The sequence below is a fragment of the Glycine soja genome, chromosome 14 (assembly GCF_004193775.1).
Source record: "Glycine soja cultivar W05 chromosome 14, ASM419377v2, whole genome shotgun sequence".
NCBI classification, from domain to species: Eukaryota; Viridiplantae; Streptophyta; class Magnoliopsida; order Fabales; family Fabaceae; genus Glycine; species Glycine soja.
Genome location: NC_041015.1, coordinates 35,084,784 through 35,105,276, shown reverse-complemented (window position 1 = coordinate 35,105,276; position 20,493 = coordinate 35,084,784). Strand labels below are relative to the sequence as shown.

General features: G+C 35.6%; 1 long non-coding RNA gene across 1 annotated transcript; it reads right to left on the bottom strand.

The window, feature by feature from the left end:
* Positions 1-7,615: 7,615 nt before the first annotated feature.
* On the bottom strand, positions 7,616-19,850 carry LOC114383331. Its single transcript, XR_003660483.1, has 3 exons — positions 19,773-19,850; positions 18,242-18,244; positions 7,616-7,626 (listed from the first exon to the last, which is right to left on the bottom strand). It is a non-coding gene; the product is annotated as an uncharacterized LOC114383331 (long non-coding RNA).
* Positions 19,851-20,493: the final 643 nt, after the last annotated feature.

Below are 20,493 nucleotides of genomic sequence, written 5' to 3'. Positions count from 1 at the left end.
AGTAAACCTTAGTTTCCTTTTTGAGATTCAATACACTGATTAATACAGACAGTTTGGATTAATCGTTGTATTGAATCTTGAATTGTCCATTCGAACAGTTTGGGAACACTCATTTTTTTTACTTAATTCATAGTTATAGGTTAAGTATGTTGTGTTATATTAGATGAAATTTCGGTTTAGTGCATATTGCTTTGTTCTCCGGGTGCATACTTGATTGTGGTGAATTCATGTCACTGCTTTCATTTCGTGTACTTGGAGACCAATGCAAAATGCTACCGAAATTTCATCAAGTTTACCATAACGTATTTAACTTGTACTTTTGAATTAAGTATAAAAGGGAGTTCCTGAATGAGATAAGATCACACCTTTTTATGGAAAAAGTGACATTTTCATGCATATGGGATAACGTAGCTGATATCACAGAACACAAAACATGGACCGAAGTTGGATTAAAGCACCACACATAAGTGACGACTATTAGAAGGGGGTTGAAGATTTCTTGCAATTTGCGCAACAAAATGCTCAATCGTTAGCTGGAAAATATTTCTATCCATGTGTTAAATGTGTCAATGAGAGACGTCAGTCATTGAATGACATTAAATCACATCTTATATGTGACAGAATCAGTTTGAATCATACAACTTGGATATGACAATGGTGAATTGCCACACATGTCAACAACCCCTCACACTAAGGCGGTTAATGTACAAATCGGAGATCGTATAGAAGACATGATACGCGATCTTGGACAATAGGGTTTTCAGAAAGCTCATGCACCTTATTATGAAAAAATACAAATTGATTCTAAGAAGCCATTGTATTTCAGATGCACAACCTTCACTCAGTTATTGGCGGTGCTAGCTTTGGTGAACTTGAAGGCCAGATTTAGGTGGAGTGACAAAAGTTTCACTGAGTTGCTTGGGTTATTGAAAAATATGTTTCCTAACGATAACATGTTACCAAAGATTCACTACGAGGCAAAAAAGATATTATGTCTTGTGTGTATGGAGTACACAAAAATTCATGCATGCCTTAATGATTGTATTCTGTATAGAAATCAGTTTACGGAAATGTGAAAGTACCCAACATGTGGGGTATCACGCTACAAATTGAACGTTGACGAATGCAGTGATGATGCAGGCACAAACAATAGTCATCCAACAAAGGTGTTTCGGTATCTTCCAATAATACCAAGGTTTAAGAGATTGTTTGCTAGTGCAGACGATGCAAAAAACCTTAGATGACATGTAGATGGTAGAAAAATTAATGGTTTATTTCGACATCCCATTGATTCTCCACAGTGGAAGACAATTGATCACTTGTATCCAAATTTGGAGAGGATCCAAGAAACCTAAGGCTTGGTCTTGCTTAAGATAGAATGAATCCTTTTGGTAACTTGAGCACCAGCCACAGTTCATGACATGTTTTGCTAATGATTTACAACCTTTCTCCTTGGTTGTGCATGAAGCAAAAATACATTATGTTGTGCAAGATGATAGCAGGTCCAGGACAGCCAGGAAATGATATTGATGTTTATCTTACTCCCCTGATTGAAGACTTGAGAAAATTGTGGGTAGATGGGGTTGATGTGTATGATGAGAATCTTCAACAAACCTTCAGATTATGTGCAATGATATTTTGCACCATTAATGACTTTCCAGCTAACGGGAATTTGAGTGGATATAGTATGAAAGGACACCACACATGTCCTATCTGTGAGAAAGAGACAACTTACATCCAACTGAAACATGGAAATAAGACAATTTATACAAGGCATAGAAGATTTCTGAAACCTTATCACTCATATCGGCGATTGAAGAAAGCATTTAATGGAACCCATTAGATTGAAAGTGTGCCAAAACCTTTAGTTGGACACGAAGTTTATGATCGGGTGAAAGACATCGTAACTATCTTTGGTAAGACAAAAAAGAAGGATGTGTCTGAGAAGAACATTTGGAAGAAAAGGTCAATATTTTTTTATCTTCCTTATTGGTATAATCTAGATATATGACATTGTGTTGACGCTATGCATGTCGAGAAAAATGTGTGTGATAGTTTAATTGGCACCTTTCTTAACATTAAAGGCAAGATAAAGGATGGTTTGAAATGTCGTCAAGATTTGGTTGACATGGGTATACGAGATTAGTTGCATCTACAATCACAAGGTTGTCGAACATATTTGCCCCCAGCATGTCGCACAATGTCAACAAAGGAGAAAAAAATTTGTCATTGCCTCAAAAATCTGAAAGTCCCACAAGGATACTCTTCAAATATCAAGAGCCTTGTGTCAGTTAATGATTTAAATTTGGTTGGCTTGAAATCTCATGATTGTCATGTGTTAATGCAATAACTCTTGCTAGTGGTCATTCGCGGTATCTTGCTTGAAAAAGTTAGGGTTGCCATAACTCACTTGTTTTTTTTTTTCTTTAATGTTATCTGTAGCAAGGTCATTAACCCTCAACAATTGGATGGTTTAGAGAATAAGGCTTCCATTATCCTTTGTCAATTGGAGATGTATTTGTCATCATCATTTTTTGACATCATGATTCACTTAATTATTCATCTTGTACGGGAGAATCATTTGTGTGGGTCCATCTTTTTACATTGGATGTATTCGGTTGAGCACTACATGAAGGTGTCGAAAGGATATACAAAGAATCAATATTGACCAGAGGCAAGCATTGTTGAAAGATACATTGCTGAAGAAGTTAGAGTTTTGTTCTGAGTATATAGAAACTGCTACACTAGTTGAGGTTCCTCAAAGTCAACATGACTGCACACGGGAAGGTAGGGGTATGTGAGGACTCAATGTTGTAACCATGGATCGCCAACAGCTGTCACAAGTTCATCTATATGTATTAAACAACATGTCATAGATGCTCAAAAACAACATATCATAGATACTCACCCAAAAATGAACATGATGAGGTTGTTGCAAGAGCACAATAGAACTTTCCTCAACTGGTTTACAAGAACAATCTTCACAGATGATAGTGCTTTAAACACATTAAGATTGTTAGCTGTTGGTCCAAATCTCAATGTTCCAACTTGGAAGGGATATGATATCAATAACTATTCCTTCTACACAAAGTCACAAGATGATAAAAGTAGTGTGCAGAACGATGAGGTGAGTGTTGATGGTAATTTGAATCACTTTTTCTAGTGCACGAGATAACAACCCAATTCAAGCATCCATGCCTTACTTTGGAGTAATTGAAGATATTTTTGGGAGCTTGATTACGGTGAATTTAGAGTGCTTGTGTTCAAGTGTCAGTGGATCAATGGAAATATCAAAGTGCATCAAGACAAAATGGGATTTACTTTAGTAGACCTTCAAAAGGTTGGTTACAAGGACAACCCATTCATCATGGCAACGTAAGCTAGATAGGTGTTTTATGTCCAAGATCTGTGCGGCTCAAGATTGTCAATTGTTCTATAAGGGAGAACAACTTGTTTAAGTCACCATATTGATGCTTCAACACTTAATGTTAGCGAGATGTTGACTTTCTCCCTATAAATTCTGAAGATGAGGAGGATGATGTACATGCAAATCGTAACGATCATGATGAAGGTTTATGGGAGAATATTCCTACGTAAATGTGTTATACCAAAGTAATGTATATAACATTTAAATAATTCTAATACATTTTTTTATTTGGAAATTTACAATTTGTACTTATATTCAGTTTATATAACTTTGTCCTAGCTGAAATTGTTTTATTCACGCAGAGTAATAGCAACACCCCCAAGGTCGCCTCCACATTAAGATATTCCTTTGGAGGCTATGTCTAGGAGGACTAGACAATCCACCCGACTGAGAAGGTTGATTGTCAGAAACTTGGATCAGCCACGACTAACAGTTAACATCAATCCTACCATTGGGAGAGGATCAGACCCCCATAAACAAAAGTTTCATAGTTATCTGGGGGTTGTAGTTTGAGAAAAAATTTCTATTGTCCACTCCAATTGGAATGTTGTCCCGTAATCTCTAAAGAACCTAATATAGGATGACATTTTGGTAAGTGCATTTAAGTACATATTTGTATTTGATTTTCTTTAATTAACCTCAAAATATCATCATTCACTAATCGTGGAATAACAATTTCAATTTAGAGGGAAATTTGACATACCTGAAGGTGACGATTCTAGAAAGAAGGTCTTGTCAATGGTCGCCACTAGATGGAGGCAATTTAAGTCTTCCCTCATGACAAAATATGTTTATGCTGACAATGAGGGTCAACAAAAAGATGATCCTTCTATTAAGTATGGTATTGATCCAATAACTTGGGCCAAATTTGCAAAAAGCCGCCAAACCCCTAATTGGCAGGTTTGATTTAAGTAGTTTTATCTTTAAAAATGATTTCAAGTATGATTTTTTAAATGCCTCATTTGTGTTAATTGTTAATAATTTTTCATAGGGAATACGAAAAAAGACCCAAGAAATTCAAAAATACAATTACTGCCCCCACTTACTGTCTCGTGGGGGTTATGATCTTCTTGACACGGGAACACCAAGTTGAGTTTACTGAAAATTCATCAATGACCATGGACCCTCCATCCATGTTTTGTTGCTCACAGGACTCTTTAGAAGAACAAATGATGTAGGGTTCATTTGTTCTGCATGGTTGTCATGACATATTGAACATTGCTATTGGCCGACCCAAGCATCCAGGTTGAGTACGAGTCGCGGGGATTGGTGTCACAATCAACCAATACTTTGGACAGGCCTCACGAGATGGCACCGGATATACAAATTGCATCACAACACTCACCCCCTTTTGAGGCACCGGATATACAAGTATTAGCTGCACGTGTGAGCACCAAGGAGAGTTGTGCTGAAGCTTATACAAATCCCTTAGGTAAAAAGCTTTCAAATGTTCATGTGGAAACTATGGGGTTGTACGTAGTTGGTGACCAATGTACACGGCTAGTGACCTTGGGAAAAGTGTATGATAGTACGTCCACCATACACAATGTCTCTTATGCAGATGATGTGGTTAGGGTGAGTGTTGTCACAGTTTACGACGGTGAAGCTCAGGTCCCTTTTCCAACATCAGAGATTCAGTTTGTGAGGCAAGCCGTTGGTACATTTGTGGGATGACCATCACATCTTGTAAAACCTGTATCTAATCAGGTTGTATCTTTTCCCTCTTAATGTATTATTTTCACTCACATTGTTAAAAGTTACGTTATAAAATTAGGGTCATTGACTATTGTTTTCATTAACCATGTAGGATTCACAGAAGCATGTGCTGAGATTGGTTGGACCTATTGAAATGGGCAATGCAGTGGATGGAGTTGATCCATTGGGAGAATTGGTTAAGAACTTGTATGATGTTTACCAAAAGCCAATTGAGTTGTCGTGGGATGGGACAAAATTTGGGATACCTTATGTAAAAGATGGATTTTTCATCACACATGCAAATGTAACTGAAATAATATTAGGTGACAAATGTTTGAACATATCTATACTACAGTTGTGTGATAACTGCTAAATATGAGATATTTTTTATAATAAAAATATATTGAAAATATCGTTAAAGATATTTATTTAGCAGTTATTTTTTGACTTAAATGATATGAATTGATATTTTTCTTATTTATGGCTTACAGATTTGAAAAGGAAAGATTAAAATAAATAAAAAGATCCAAAAGATATCAAAAAGATAAATAAGGAAGATTTTTTGCATCAAGCCCAAGTCCACTCCAGTAGCTATAAAAAGGGTGTCAAGCCAAGGAGGAAACACATCGAGTCTCGGAGCCTTCCAGTGCATAAATCCATATTCTAAGCCTCTCCCTTAGGGGAAATCTTCTTCTTAGCCATCCCCCTATTTTGGTTTGTTACTTGTCATCTATCACTCCCTTAGCCTTTGAATTGTAAAGCCTCTCATGACTATGAGAGGCTAAACCCCCTCAGTTGGGGCCTGGCAACCAAAAGCTCTTGTAATCTAACTGTTCTTTTTATCTATTAATGCAATTTCAGTTTCTATTGTTCTTTCTTGCTTTTATTGTTATTGTGTGGTTTGACCATCCATGCATCTGTTTTAGGGATTATTCATTGGGAAGTGGTAATGTCTAAAAGAATTGGGATAAAACATCTCAACATTACATTGCTAGGGATAGCATGATTTTGTTGTGCCTCTGCATAGCATCTTTTTACTTAATGTTGTTTATTATTCTGTCTTTGCAAAGGGATTTGGGAGAGAGAATATATAAATTAGACTCTTTAGCGTGAGGGATCCGGGTTGAGTATATTAGCAGATGTGAGGTGGAAATTGGGAAAGCATTCAATAGAGAACATCATTAAAATTGCATCAAGGGTAGTTAGGCATGCTAGGTCCGAACATTATCTTATTTTGAACAGACCCTTAACACAAAAGCCATTGTTTAATTTTCTTGTTATTTTCCCTTTTACCTTCTCTACTTCAAATTTCATCCTATCTTATCTTTGATTCATCTTATCTTATCGTTTATTTTTCTTATCTTATCTTTTTTTATCTTCTATCTTCTTTTATCTCTATTATCTTTTAATTCAAATATTTTCTATCTTCTATTTTTATCTTTAAATATTTATCTTTTTTGCTAAATTTTTATCTTATCTCCTATCTATTATTTCCTTATCTCTTGCTTTTAAATTGGGTTTGCATCAATCTAAGTACAAACAAAGTCCTTGTGGATTCGACACTCGGACTTCTGAGTACTTTACTACTTGTCACAAAATTGGTACACTTGCCAATTGGTTAACAAGTTTTTGGCACCATTGTTGGGGACTTAGTTTTTCATATTTAGTTGTTACATATCCCAATCTGAAAAGCAAATTTTAATTTTGTTCTATTTTATTTTCTCTTATGTGATAACCTGCACGGTAGTGCTCTCTTTTCTTGTATACGAGGTATAGTCGCAAGGGAAAAACTTGTTTCCTTGGACCTAGAGATTGAAGCAACTTGCAGAAAGAACAACGCTGCAAGGAAAAGGAGGGAACAACTAGAAGTGCAAAGAAATCAAGAAGAGGGAGGACTTTCACCATCTGAACGATCCTCTCCCAGTCCACACTTGGTCTTTGAGGAACACATCATGGCAGAAGACCGTCTGAGAATGACGCTAGAGGACTACTCTAGCTCCTCCGTACCATTGTACTTCACCAGCATAGCTAGGCCAAAGGTGCAGGCAGCCAACATCTCATACCCACATTCCCTTATCCAGTTGATTCAGGGGAATCTATTCCATGGACTACCAAGCGAAGATCCGTACGCACATCTGGCTGCATACATTAAGATCTGCAACACGGTAAAGATAGCAGGAGTACCTGAAGACGTCGTCCGCCTCAACTTATTTTCTTTCTCTTTGGCTGGTGAAGCAAAAAGATGGCTTCACTCGTTCAAGGGGAATAGCCTGCGGACATGCGACGAGGTGGTGGAGAAGTTCCTAAAGAAATACTTCCCGGAATCCAAGACCGCAGAGGCTAAGGTGGAAATCTCATCCTTCCTCCAACACCTTGATGAATCATTGAGTGAAGCACTTGACCGCTTCCAGGGGTTACTCCGGAAGACTCCTACACATGGGTTCAGCGAGCCAGTTCAGCTAAACATTTTGATTGATGGCCTGCGACCTCAGCCTAAGCAACTCCTCGATGCCTCAGCCATCAGGAAGATCAAGTTGAAGACCCCAGAATAAGCCATGGAGTTGATAGAGAATATGGCAGTCAGTGATCATGCCATTCTCCGTGATCGAGCCCACATACCTACAAAGAAAAGCCTTCTTGAACTTATTCCTCAAGATGCAATGTTGGCTCAAAATAAGCTTCTGGCCAAAACCTTGGAGACCTTCACAACGACTCTAAGTAATCTTCCTCAACAACTACATGCAGCGACTCTAAGTAGTCTTACACAATGGAGGATGCGACATTCATGGAGGTGCTCATGAATCAGGCTTATGCATGGTTCAAAACACAACTAACGAGGTCAACTACATGGGAAATCAGAATCACCAGGGATTCCAGCAAAGTAGACCACCGGGCTTCTATCAGAGAGGCTACTTTTTGCAGGGCCAAGGATGGAGATCTCATCAAGGGCATAATATCAACCATGGAGGACCATCCTATTAGCATCCCAACCAACAGCCAAGTCATCAAGAGAAACCTACTAACATAAAAGAGTTGCTGATACAGTTCATGCAGAAGATCGAGTCACATATGAAAAGCACCGATGCAGCAATTAAAAATTTGGAAGTTTAAATGGGCCAATTAGCTCAAGAGATAGTTGAAAGGCCCACTAGAACTTTCAGGGCCAACACCGAGAAGAATCCAAAGGAGGAATGCAAGGTAGTTGTCACCAGAAGCTAAAGATAGAACAATGAAGAAACTGACAAAGTGTTGCAGAGGATGCAGACAAAGAAGAGGATGCTGAAGAGGAGGAGAAAACCCCACCACAGAAGACCAAGATGCACCCAGACCAAGAAGCCAAGAGAGAGGAACCACCGGTTGTGATAACAGAGGCACCGTATCCTCTGGTGCCAACAAAGAAGGATAAAGAACGTTACTTTAGGCGGTTCCTTGACATATTCAAAAGGCTAGAGATTACTATTCCTTTTGGAGAGGCCCTACAGCAAATGTCGTTATACTCAAAGTTCTTAAAGGACCTCCTCACTAAGAAGGGAAAGTACATCAACAATGAGACCATTGTCGTAGGAGGCAACTGTAGCACAGTGATTCATAAGTTGCCTCCTAAGTTCAAAGACCCAGGAAGTGTCACCATCCCTTGCTCTATTGGAGATATATCGGTAGGAAAGACTCATTGATTTACGAGCAAGTATCAATTTAATGTTGCTTTCCATGTGAAGGAGAATAGGGAACCTAAAATTTGACCCCACTAGGATGACACTCCAACTAGCATATCGCTCCATCACCAGACCATTTGGAGTAGTGGAAGACGTCCTGGTCAAAGTTTGCCACTTCACCTTTCCGATGGACTTTGTAATCATGAACATTGAAGAAGATGTTGAGATCCCTTTGATTTTGGGTCGGCCATTCATGGTGACTGCAAAATGCATTGTGGACATAGGAAAGGGCAACTTGGAGATGAGTGTGGAAGACCAGAAAGCCACCTTCAACTTGTTTGAGGGAAGTAAGCATCCTAGTGATAGCAAGACTTGTTTTAAGGTGGAGGAAGTTGAGCAAAAAGCTAACCTCATTGGGGGGCACCTAAATTCTTTGTTCCTAGAAGAAGATGAAGTCAAACCAGTAGTGAATCATAAAGACTCTTCTAGTATCTTTTTGGGGCCAAAACACGACAAGACCTGAGCCACTCTAGACATTCCACCAACTCCTCCACCAGTGGTCTTTGCACCGGTTATCTCTCCTCCACCTACCGGCCAAACTTTTATGCCTTTTTCTCAGTCGAAATAGCTTCTCTCTATGTTGTATAGCCTCCACCATAGCCAGTACTTACTAATGTAGAACCTCCACCATCTCTCCCTCCAGCAGTCGGTGATAACACTGGAGGCATTCCTAGCCCAGATTGCTTGGCCAGGAGTCCAATGTCCTTCTGTTAGGAGGGGTGACACCTTTGGTGTAGCTAAGGATGATTATGCTGCGGACATTAGAGATGGTCATAGAACTTAGGATCCGGGACCTACACCGGATTGAGGGCCCAATATTTTTACCAGGATTAATTTTTTTCCTTTCTTTTCTTTATTTTTATTGTCTTTAATTTTTCTTTCCTTGTTGGTTGTTTGTTTTTCCTTATTTTAATTTTAGCAGTTTGTTTTTCTTTACTTTCAGCAGTTAATTCAAGTAGTTTAATTTCAGTCATTGAATAAAAAATCTGCATGATAGAGATAGAGGAAATTAGTAATGGGCTGTGACTTGTTCTAGATAAATTGATGCATGAGATACTGTGTACTGATGAGATAATTGCGACAATTCTGATTTTTGTGTAAGCAAGCGTCATTGTGAGTAATGAAGTATGAATCAAAAACACAAAAGTGAAGAGGTTAGCATGGTTGAACGAAAATCATGGTATGGTAAGCCAAGTACTTCATAAATGTCCAGTGAGTTGTGTGAACCTTTGATTATGAGAGAATGATTGTTCTTAATTTCCTGATTTTGCATGATTCTTAGACTGTTTGAGTACATACAAAATGTGAAAAAGGATCAAGGCCTTGTTTGTATTAAAATTGTTCAGCCACTTAGCCAAATATCCAACCTATTATTTGAATGAATCCCTTGCACCTTCTTGAGCCTAATGCAATTAATTGTTTTTGAAACCTGAGCCTAATGAAATTAATTACCACCTTATCTTAGGTTGTAGGAGAGCACGGGTCAAGGCAAATCTACCCTTAATTTGGGGGAGTTGAAATTTTGGTTGGATGAAAAATTTTGTTTCAACAACATCACCAACAACACACACACAAAGATAAAATATGATGAGTTGCTACAATATCAGTTCAATTTCTATTGTAAAAAAAACATTGAAAAAAAAGTGTTTGAAATAAAGAGCTGATAGCAACCTAAGTTCTAAATTTGTGTGTTGTTAGGAATAACAGGAAAGTTGGGGTAATAAAATATATAGCCACAGGTTATCTGAAAATATGAGGTAGGTGCTCTCTTAGAACCTAATTTTGAATCCCAAGAAAAACCATGAGTTCCTTGTTAGCCCGGCCACGTTACAACCCTAAAAATTCCTTAGTGATCCACAATATGTGTTTATGATTACATTAACTGAGATGAAGTACAAAGTTGGGAATATTAAATTTAGTCGTTAGATTGAAAACACTTTTAGCCGAGACACTTGTGCGATGAGGGAAACACTAGCCTTGTGAGGAATGAAGTGTGGTAAGTCTGCCTTGATGAAGTCTTTTCTTGCTAACCTTTTTCATCTCCATGTGTATTCCTTCATACTTCCATCACAAGATCAAGACAAATGCAAGCTCAAGATCAGTTAGTGAAAGGTTTGAAAAGGTTTCGCAGTTATCTCATGTGTTGATACATTCAGAACTTGTCTTTTGCTTGAGGACAAGCAAAGTTTTAAATTTGGGAGATTTTGATAACTGCTAAATATGAACTATTTTTTATAATAAAAATATATTGAAAATATCGTTAAAGATATTTATTTAGCAGTTATTTTTGGCTTAAATGATATGAATAGATATTTTTCTTATTTATGACTTACAGATTTGAAAATGAAAGATTAAAATAAATAAAAAAGATCCAAAAGATATAAAAAAGATAAATAAGGAAGATTTTTTGCATCAAGCCCAAGTTCACTCCAGCAGCTATAAAAAGGGAGTCAAGCCAAGGAGGAAACACATCGAGTCTCAAAGCCTTCCAGTGCATAAATCCATATCCTGAGCCTCTCCCTTAGGGGAAATCTTCTTCTTAGCCATTCTCCCCCCCTGTTTTGGCTTGTTACTTGTCATCTATCACTCTCTTAGCCTTTGAATTGTAAAGTCTCTCATGACTATGAGAGGTTAAACCCCCTCAGTTGGGGCCTGACAGCCAAAAGCTCTTGTAATGTAATTGTTCTTCTTATCTATTAATGCAATTTCAGTATCTATTGCTCTTTCTTGCTTTTATTGTTATTGTGTGGTTTATCCATCCATGCATCTGTTTTAGGGATTATTCATTGGGAAGTGGTAATGTCTAAAAGAACTGGGAAAGAACATCTCAACATTACATTGCTAGGGATAACGTGATTTTGTTGTGCCTTTGCATAACATCTTTTTACTTAATGTTGTTTATTATTCTGTCTTTGCAAAGGGATTTGGGAGAGAGAATATATAAATTAAGCTCTTCAACATGAGGGATCCGGATTGAGTATATTTGGAGATGTAAGGTGGAAATTAGGAAAGCATTCAATAGAGAACATCATTAAAATTGCATCAAGGGTAGTTAGGCATGCTAGGTCCCAACATTATCTTATCTCCTATCTATTATTTCCTTATCTCTTGCTTTTAAATTGGGTTTGCATCAATCTATGTACAAACAAAGTTCTTGTGGATTCGACTCTCGGACTTCCGAGTACTTTACTACTTGTCACAAAATTGGTACACTTGCCAATCGGTTAACACTGTGGATGATGTAAGTAAATTGAATTACAAGGTGTCTTATTTATTAACTCATAATTAATAATCGTTATGTTTTATGCTTAACAATATTAATTTCAAATGATGAAAATACGTTTATGGATGAATGGAGTACAAGCTTAGGTTATGGTTCACACTGTATGGTTTCCTTGAGCCTCAGTCTATACACAACACGAAGGATAGACGTCAAGAATGTCAACATTACATTGAAACATGGGTCAAGGAATCACATCGACAAGTGTACTTAGGAGCTTACTTGAATTAGTAAGTGAAATTCATCATGTACAGTGAAAATAAATTTGCATTATAAGTAGCTAATTATAGTTTTTCAACTTCAGGGCACATTGACAACTTGTTGTTCAATGTCCACGAGACAATTTTGTTGTCTAGTTTTGTTCTTTGTGTAAGAAGTCTGATTTGAGCATCAAGGCTGCAATTAGCAAGTTATTTTTCAAATAATAACTCAATTACCGTATACCAATTGTAGCATAACTACAAAATAATTTTTATCTTATATACGCTAACATTATTTTCATAACTAGTGCAATGAAGACATTAACTACTAGTTTGGAAGGTAAGGATGATCAACCTGTACCTCGGTGGATTGAACCCAAGGTATGTGATTAGTTCATGAATAGGTATTTCCAATTATTAGTTTCATGTGTAACTTTCAAAGTACAACATGGTAAATATATTTGATATTGCATTTAGAGTCATGTTCAAATCGGAGGCTATGAGTGTGGATATTATGTCATGCATTGGATGTGGTGCATAGTCAGTGGTGGTTTGAAGAATGAATAGAACAAGGTATGTTTATTATAACAGGTTTTAATTGTTAGTTTGGTATCATTTTGTTATTCAATGTTTGATGTACATGACTAATTTGATATTTATAATTTTGTAGTGGTTTTCTAATGGAACAACGTTAGACAGTGAGGCCATGACAACACTTCGCAAGAAATGGGAAGCATATTTTCTACAAGTTAAAATAAAGGAATTTAGACAAATTTAGATGACATAGGATGATATTGTTTCCCTCTTAGACATTTTTATTGATTAAATGTAAAAACAATTATGGTCAATTGACATTTAATTCAACAGTAATATGTATTTGTTTATTAACATTTGTCTGCACCAAAGTTGTTGCATAATGGTTTGTTGTTGCAATGTGTAATTGTGTCAATAGGATATAAGTGTCTTTTGTGGTGGCCCACAATGCATCTTGCAACTCATTGTTATCCGGATTTTGGTAGTCCTGTTGACAGCACATCTTATTTGGAAGAAAAATCAGTTTGGTTACAACAGTCCCTAATTTAGTGTAATTATTTATAGTTGTTATATGTTTTGTGATAAAAGTTAAACTAATGAATTTTTTTATGTTTATTGCAATGTTGTTGATGCGTTAAAATTACATCCTTTCAATGGGAGTGTGGACCAATTTTTCATCGAAATGGTAAGGACTACTTAGCTACCACGTAAGTAATAGAAAATGTTTGGTAACTTTGATTTTGCCTTTGAAATGGTAAGGTTTTTCACATGTGAAAATAGTTAAGGGTGATTGATTTTTGTGCATTCAGATCATTGAAGCTGCTAGAGATGTCCAGGAAAACACGGAGATATATGCCCCCTTCATCATTCTTCCATTGGACTCTATCGGGGCTTCTCAATCTATTATGCAGATTGAAGAGGTATCTCATCTGCGGCGATTCATGTTTATGCTAATTTTGATATTGAGACTTTGTGTTTTGTTTGGCTTTGCACTGAGTTTTTTTCTTGTCTATGTTAACACCTTGTATATTAAGGTGTCTGTTTTTGGTCTCTAGAATACTCGTGGCCTGAGTTGGCCAACTTCATTTGAGCAACATAGGCAAAGAACTGGACATTTGGATCTGGTTGATTCTCTTAGATACATGTTTGGGTTTCAGGCATGTCTTCTACTCCCAAATAGAAAGGGATAGGAGCAACATTGTGACTTACTTTTTCATCTTTTGTATAGCCCCTACAAATTGTTAATCTATTTGGTTTAGTTTGCCTCATAGGGACAACTTCGGCAAAACATAATCTTTTTGTATTAATAATAAGGTTTTTGTGGTGCAGATTGAAGTCTGGACCTGGTGGAATCAAGTCTGAGGGCTCTTCAGAGCTTACTAATACAGGTGTTCACGCGATGCTTACAAGTGAGCAAGGCATGTCTCTTCACGGGGAACACATAGCTGAGCATAGAGTTCTTGCAAAAGGAAGCAATAGGTTTGAACATATCTTGACATCACCATGGTCTTAATATATTTTTACAGACTAATTGTTTTATTAGTCAATCTTGTGAGATTCTATGCTAAGATTTAACACAACAAAGTTTTAGATAGGTCCTTGTCTACATTTATATGTGTTGATAATTGTTTACAAATTTATTAATTTTTAAGTTTCTATAAATAGGGGAAACACTCAGGAGGAGCCAACAAGCAGCCCTAACACTTTAATAAAAAGCAAGGTATCTCGGGCACCAAGAACAGGTTCAGCTAGTGCACTAGAATCATCTAACATTCAACCTTCATCTACAACATTTCCAAGTTGGTAATTGCTTTCAAATTCTAATACAAAGTGTCAGTGGTTAGTATGGCAAATAATTAAGAGCTTTTACGTCCATAGGTTCTTCTACTCACCAAATGACCTAGTGGGTTGGTCAGAGGCCACCTAAAAATTCACGCTCACGAAGAGTGAAAGTAGTTTCTCCTGCCTCACGCAATATTGAAGTTCAAGTCTCATCTGAAGGTTGTATAACTTCTGATTTCAATGTAAAACCTTCTTCTGCTGGCAACAATGGATTTCAACATGCAAGCAGTGTAGACAAAAGTACTCCAAAATATAAATGACCAGTTGATGATATTTCATCTGCCTTTGGATTATCTGAAAGTGAAGAATCTGGAGCGGGGGAAAACAAAATAAAAAAGAAAGTTATGAATGGAAGTGACTTTGCTATGGCCGTAGATAAGGGTGGCGCTTCTGTGTTTCAAATGAAGAACAATAAGATATCAACAGATGAATCTGGAGATACTGTGTAGAAACAAGGAAGAAGTGGAAGGAATTTATCATTAGTAATTCCTGGCCTCCCTTGTGGAGAGAGAAGTCAGAGAATGTTCCAACAATGAAGCCAGTACAGGACATGAAGCCTAATGATAAGAGTAGAACGTAAGTTTATTTTAGTTTTAGATCTAGTTCATCCTTTCTAAAAAAAAAGCTATTGAAATATGGGCGCCCTCCTTCAAAAAAGCAGAAAGAGCGCAAAATTTTGACTCGTGTAGGGAAGCAACTGAACATTATTTCTCCTGATTTGGAGGTACCGTTGATATTTAGAAGCTAAGCTTTATCTATTAGGGAATTTTAGTTTTAGGGTAGCGGTGGCTAAATTCGCTTACATATGGTAGTGATATTAGTATGTTAGGTTTTACCCAACTCGAATATTTTCACAAGTTATTGTGTTGTAGCACTTTGAATTGTTCAGTCATGTAGAGGCTAGCATATCAAATAATTTTTGGTAGTTATATTTTCATTATTCTACATATTACTTGTTCTATCATTAAATTTATTTATTTTTATTTGTGGTATAATTTTATTTCTAGGTTAACATGTAGTCTGTTAAATATTCGTTATGTATATTTGCTTTTGATTATGTTTTCTCACAGTATATTGAAATGCGACTATCCACGTGAACCTGATGATGATCACGAAGAATTATATAAAGTTGCAAATGCTACTCATAATGCTAGCAGTATGCCTCTTGAACCATTTTACCTTCTCCAAAATGTTGCACTTTTTTATATTCAGTTTTATATTTCACTGGTTTGGTGGCTTATTTTATGTAGACCTTGGTTGTTCGGGTCCATTTTTGCTTCTATAAGCTTGGATGATGCATCTTACTTGAAGCAACAGGTAGCAACTGGGTGTTGAACATGTCATGTTTTTCTGGAAATGTGAAGTTACCATTTGATTCTCAATATGTTGAATATTTTCTAACTTTCTGATTTTTTTGTTTTTGTGTTTTGGTTGCTAAATCAGGTCAATATTGCTGAGGAATTTGATAAAAAAAGTTTATCTCCTATGTTTGGCATTGATCATGATCTGCTGGTACGTGTTTGGCATTATACATAAACTTAAGATCTTCACAATTACACCACAATTTTCATCTGGAGAAATGTGGTAACCAGTAAATTTGTGTTTCCTCAGGGTGTTGTTATAAATAACAAGTCCACTCAAGGTTCAGAGGAAAGAAAGAGAAGTCACTGTGACGAAGAATCAACTAAGTTTGATGCTTTAGGTGGAAAAAAGGACATGGAAAGACTGGACAAGCTTACCCCACTATTCCAAAGACTTCTTTGTGCTCTAATCGAACAAGATGAAAGTCAAGAATCATATGACCAAGTGATGCAAAGAATATATCTCGACAATGTGCTAGTGATCATTCTCACTATGGTTCTTGTAATCAAATTGATTTTGAACCCAAAGATCGAGATAGAATGGATTCTGAAGTTGAATCAGAGGTGAATCTTCAAATTCAGAAGAATTGCATGTTGGATACACTATCTTGTGATAAGAGCAGCACATCCAAATTATTAGATACCCAACTACATCCAGTTCTTTACAAAGCACTGGAGTTTGGCAGGGAGATGAAGAATTTTGTCTTTTAGATATCACACACACCAGTGAAACATGTTCAAATGATCTTGATCAACTACAACCTACTGAATTAACTGTTCCTAGCTTTCCTTGTTGTGATGGCCACTATCAGTTGATGCCATTGGATGAAAAATTGCTGCTTGAGTTGCAGAGCATTGCCTTATATCCTGAAATATTGGTAGGCTTTTATTTCAAATATGGAATTGCAATTATCACATTTATTTGGAGCTTACTACATTCATGGCCATACTCCTTAAATTTACTTTGGTTGGTGCAACCTGATTTAGCCGAGGAAGTTGAAGCTATAAATCAAGACAGTGTGAAACTTGAGAAAGCACTGTACGAACAAATGTGTATTGAAAGAATTTCCCCTAATAGTATTGACCACATCTATCTAATTGGCCTAAAAATTGGTCCATTCTTATACCATTATCCCTTATTTTGATTGACTAATAGAATGGGGCACTACTACAAAAATATGATTCTACATCGGTTCTAAGGCACTTTTAAAGACGGTTTTGAACCATCATTGTAGTCAACGTCGTAGAAAGTTAAACTTTCTACGAAGGTTCAAAAAAACCGTCTTAGAATATAATTTTTTTTTAAATAAAATTAATTTAGGATTCTAAGACAGTATATTCCACAAATAAGATGGTTCTTTGAAGAAAAGAACCATCTTAGAATGTATTTCTTTTTTTAAAAAAATAAAATAAATTTAGGATTCTAAGACGGTTTTTAGGAAAACCGTCTTAGAATGTAGACATTCTAAGACGGTTTTCACATAGAACCATCTTAGAATGTATTTTTTTAAAAAAATATTTAAAAAATTAAACTTCCTCCATTGAATAGAAAAGTATACAACTATTAGTATATTTTTTTTATTTCATCTCATACTTGTACTCTAACAATATGTAAATTAAAACAGATCACACTTCCTATAGGTAGGCCAGTCAAAATACTTATAAAATGTAAATGAAAATTATGCAGTTTAAAACATTGATTGAGCACAAACCATAATGACATTATTTTTCAAATCAATGTACTACTAATTTCCAACAAAATGATTGCTTTAATAAATAAGAATGGTGCTAATACCAATCTACCACCCATCAAATAATATCAATCAAAGTGTCAATGATAACCATTTCTTATATATCAGAGGCAAATTGGAAAAATAGATAAAGGACTATCACCATAATTCATATTCATAAATCACTCTCTTCATTAATATAGATGTGATGCATATAGCTTGTAAAGCATACAGTAATATGCAAAGAGATAATAATGATAAAACAAAAAGCCACCTTAATCTCTGCTTCTGTATATGGTGTTCTTCTAAACTTTAGATCCATAAAAAAGGAACCTTTAATGGCTAATCATGAATTGAAAAAAGGATCACTATTGCTAACATGTAGATGGTACACAATTTATGCATGGTTTTCCATTCACAAATAATGGTCTCTCAGCTATCAATAGATACCAGAATCACATCCTTTTTATGGGGTCATAATCACATACTGCTCTAAATGAGATGTCATTACTGACCCTCCTGATGTGTCATAATATCTTCAAATATTCTTGTTATAGAAATTTTCTTCTTCTCAACATGATTCTCATATTTTAACGATATAAACTGTGCATGTGCTATCTTGTGTTCTCTCATGTCATATACGTAAGCATAGTATTTTTCTATCAAATCACACCTTACCCAATCTTGTATCTGATATTACAAAGGCGAAGTTTCAATGCCTATCACAATATGTTGTAGGTGATTGTAATATAAAAATGAAAAAGATTATACCTTAACAATTATGTGATTAAAATGTAGCATATTACATAAAGAAGGATGCTTCAGCATTCCAATACCAATCATCTCTTTGGAAATGTTGACAATGTGCACCAACACCATTTTCCTTCCAGCTCTCATAGTTTATTCTATACTTATCCCTTTCTCTATTAAACACACTTTGCATACGCCTTATTTGTTCCTACAAGAAGCAACCTAGACTTAAGACATGCTGCTCAGCATTAACCAACCAATTAAACATCTAAGCAAGCAAAATAACACATTTTCAATGAACTAATAAATACACATTGCAGTGAAATTTGTTTTCGTCACAAAAAACGGGGATCCAGTTGGATCCACCTGCAAGATAGCATTACAACTTCCATCTTAATTTTTTTTAGAAGGCGGTAAATATTTTCCCATAAATAACAATAAAACAAGTACAAAAATTAACGATATTGTACTAGAAAACTCACCACCCTCTCCATGTCCTCCTCATACTCCTCTTCCATGCTTCTTAAAATGTTGTTCGGAAAGAGCTGCCTCCTTTTGACTGCAACCTGGACAGCTACAACCAGTTCAATAATAGCACGCATGATCAGTTTCACTGTGATTGCCATCGTGCATCTCTAGCTTGTAGTAGTTCAAACATAAATTCAAAAAAGAATAAAATAAAAACTTTTTATACAAAGCAAACCCCCCTGAGCACAAGAGGCAGTGTATATGTTCATAGAATATTAAGATTACTAAAAGGAAAAAAAAACTGATATTTTTCTTCTATAATTTAAATACTTAAAATTTAAATACCTCTTAAGTTTATTGAAAGTAGGCGAGGAGTATATGAAGGGATAACCTGCCCACAGTTAACCAAAAATGGATTAAGCATAAGAATAATATTTAATGTTTCTAATCTACATATTTCAATCATCTCTCCCCATTTCCCCTTGTCACCACCAAAAACATGCCAACTAGACAATAAAAGTATCCGTTAATAGTCACACAATCAAATTAAACCATACTTTAATTACAAAGTGTTGTATATAATAAGTTCGTTGATTTTTATAATAACTACTTTAAAAAACATATAGCAACGATTATTTGTAATTGGTTGATAGTATAAATTTTTCTACATTAAGAGCACATTGAAATTAAACTCAATAAGCAAAGCAAAATGTGTAGAAGCAAATCAATTTCTGATATTTAATTAAAAAGAACAAAAAATAGGCATGGAAACCTGAAAGTTCCAGAAGTGAGAACCAACGAAGTTGGCGAAATCACCAACTTGGACAGTCACAATCTCTTTCATTTTCGCTTCCTGTTAGTGACAGAATTGCATGAATTAATTGCTTCAAACTCAAAGCAAAAACATACCTTAGGTTGGTTTTTGGAGGCAAATCATGCACGAGAGAGAAAAGCTGCACGTATTCAAAGAAGAAAAACTTTGTTCAATCTTTCAATTAATTTTTCTTGAAGTTTTTTTACATTGTTATATTGTTATATAAAAGTATAACAATTAATTTAATTAATAAAACATTGTTGAAATGATTATTTAATAAATATCTCATTATACCCCTAAAGTTAATTAAGAAATTAATATTAGCTAAAAATTGAAGAAAAACATATTTTAAGTCTTTATATATCTAATGAAAAAGTGATTTTAATTCCTCGTCAAAGATTAAAATACATATTTTTGTAGTTTTTAAAATATTAAAACAAAAAACATTCAGAAAGACTAAGCACATCTCTATAAATAATATCACACACGTCTCTATAAAAACTTTGGTGGATGTATAAATAATATCACACACATCCTAATAAGTACAACACAATCATCTAATAGTGCAAAAAACCTTTGCCTATTGCAGTGTCTAAATAAACATAAGACAGACACTAGAGTTTGAACTTCCATCACCCAAATACATCCACCAAAGCTTACCCCACTAAGAATAATAAGT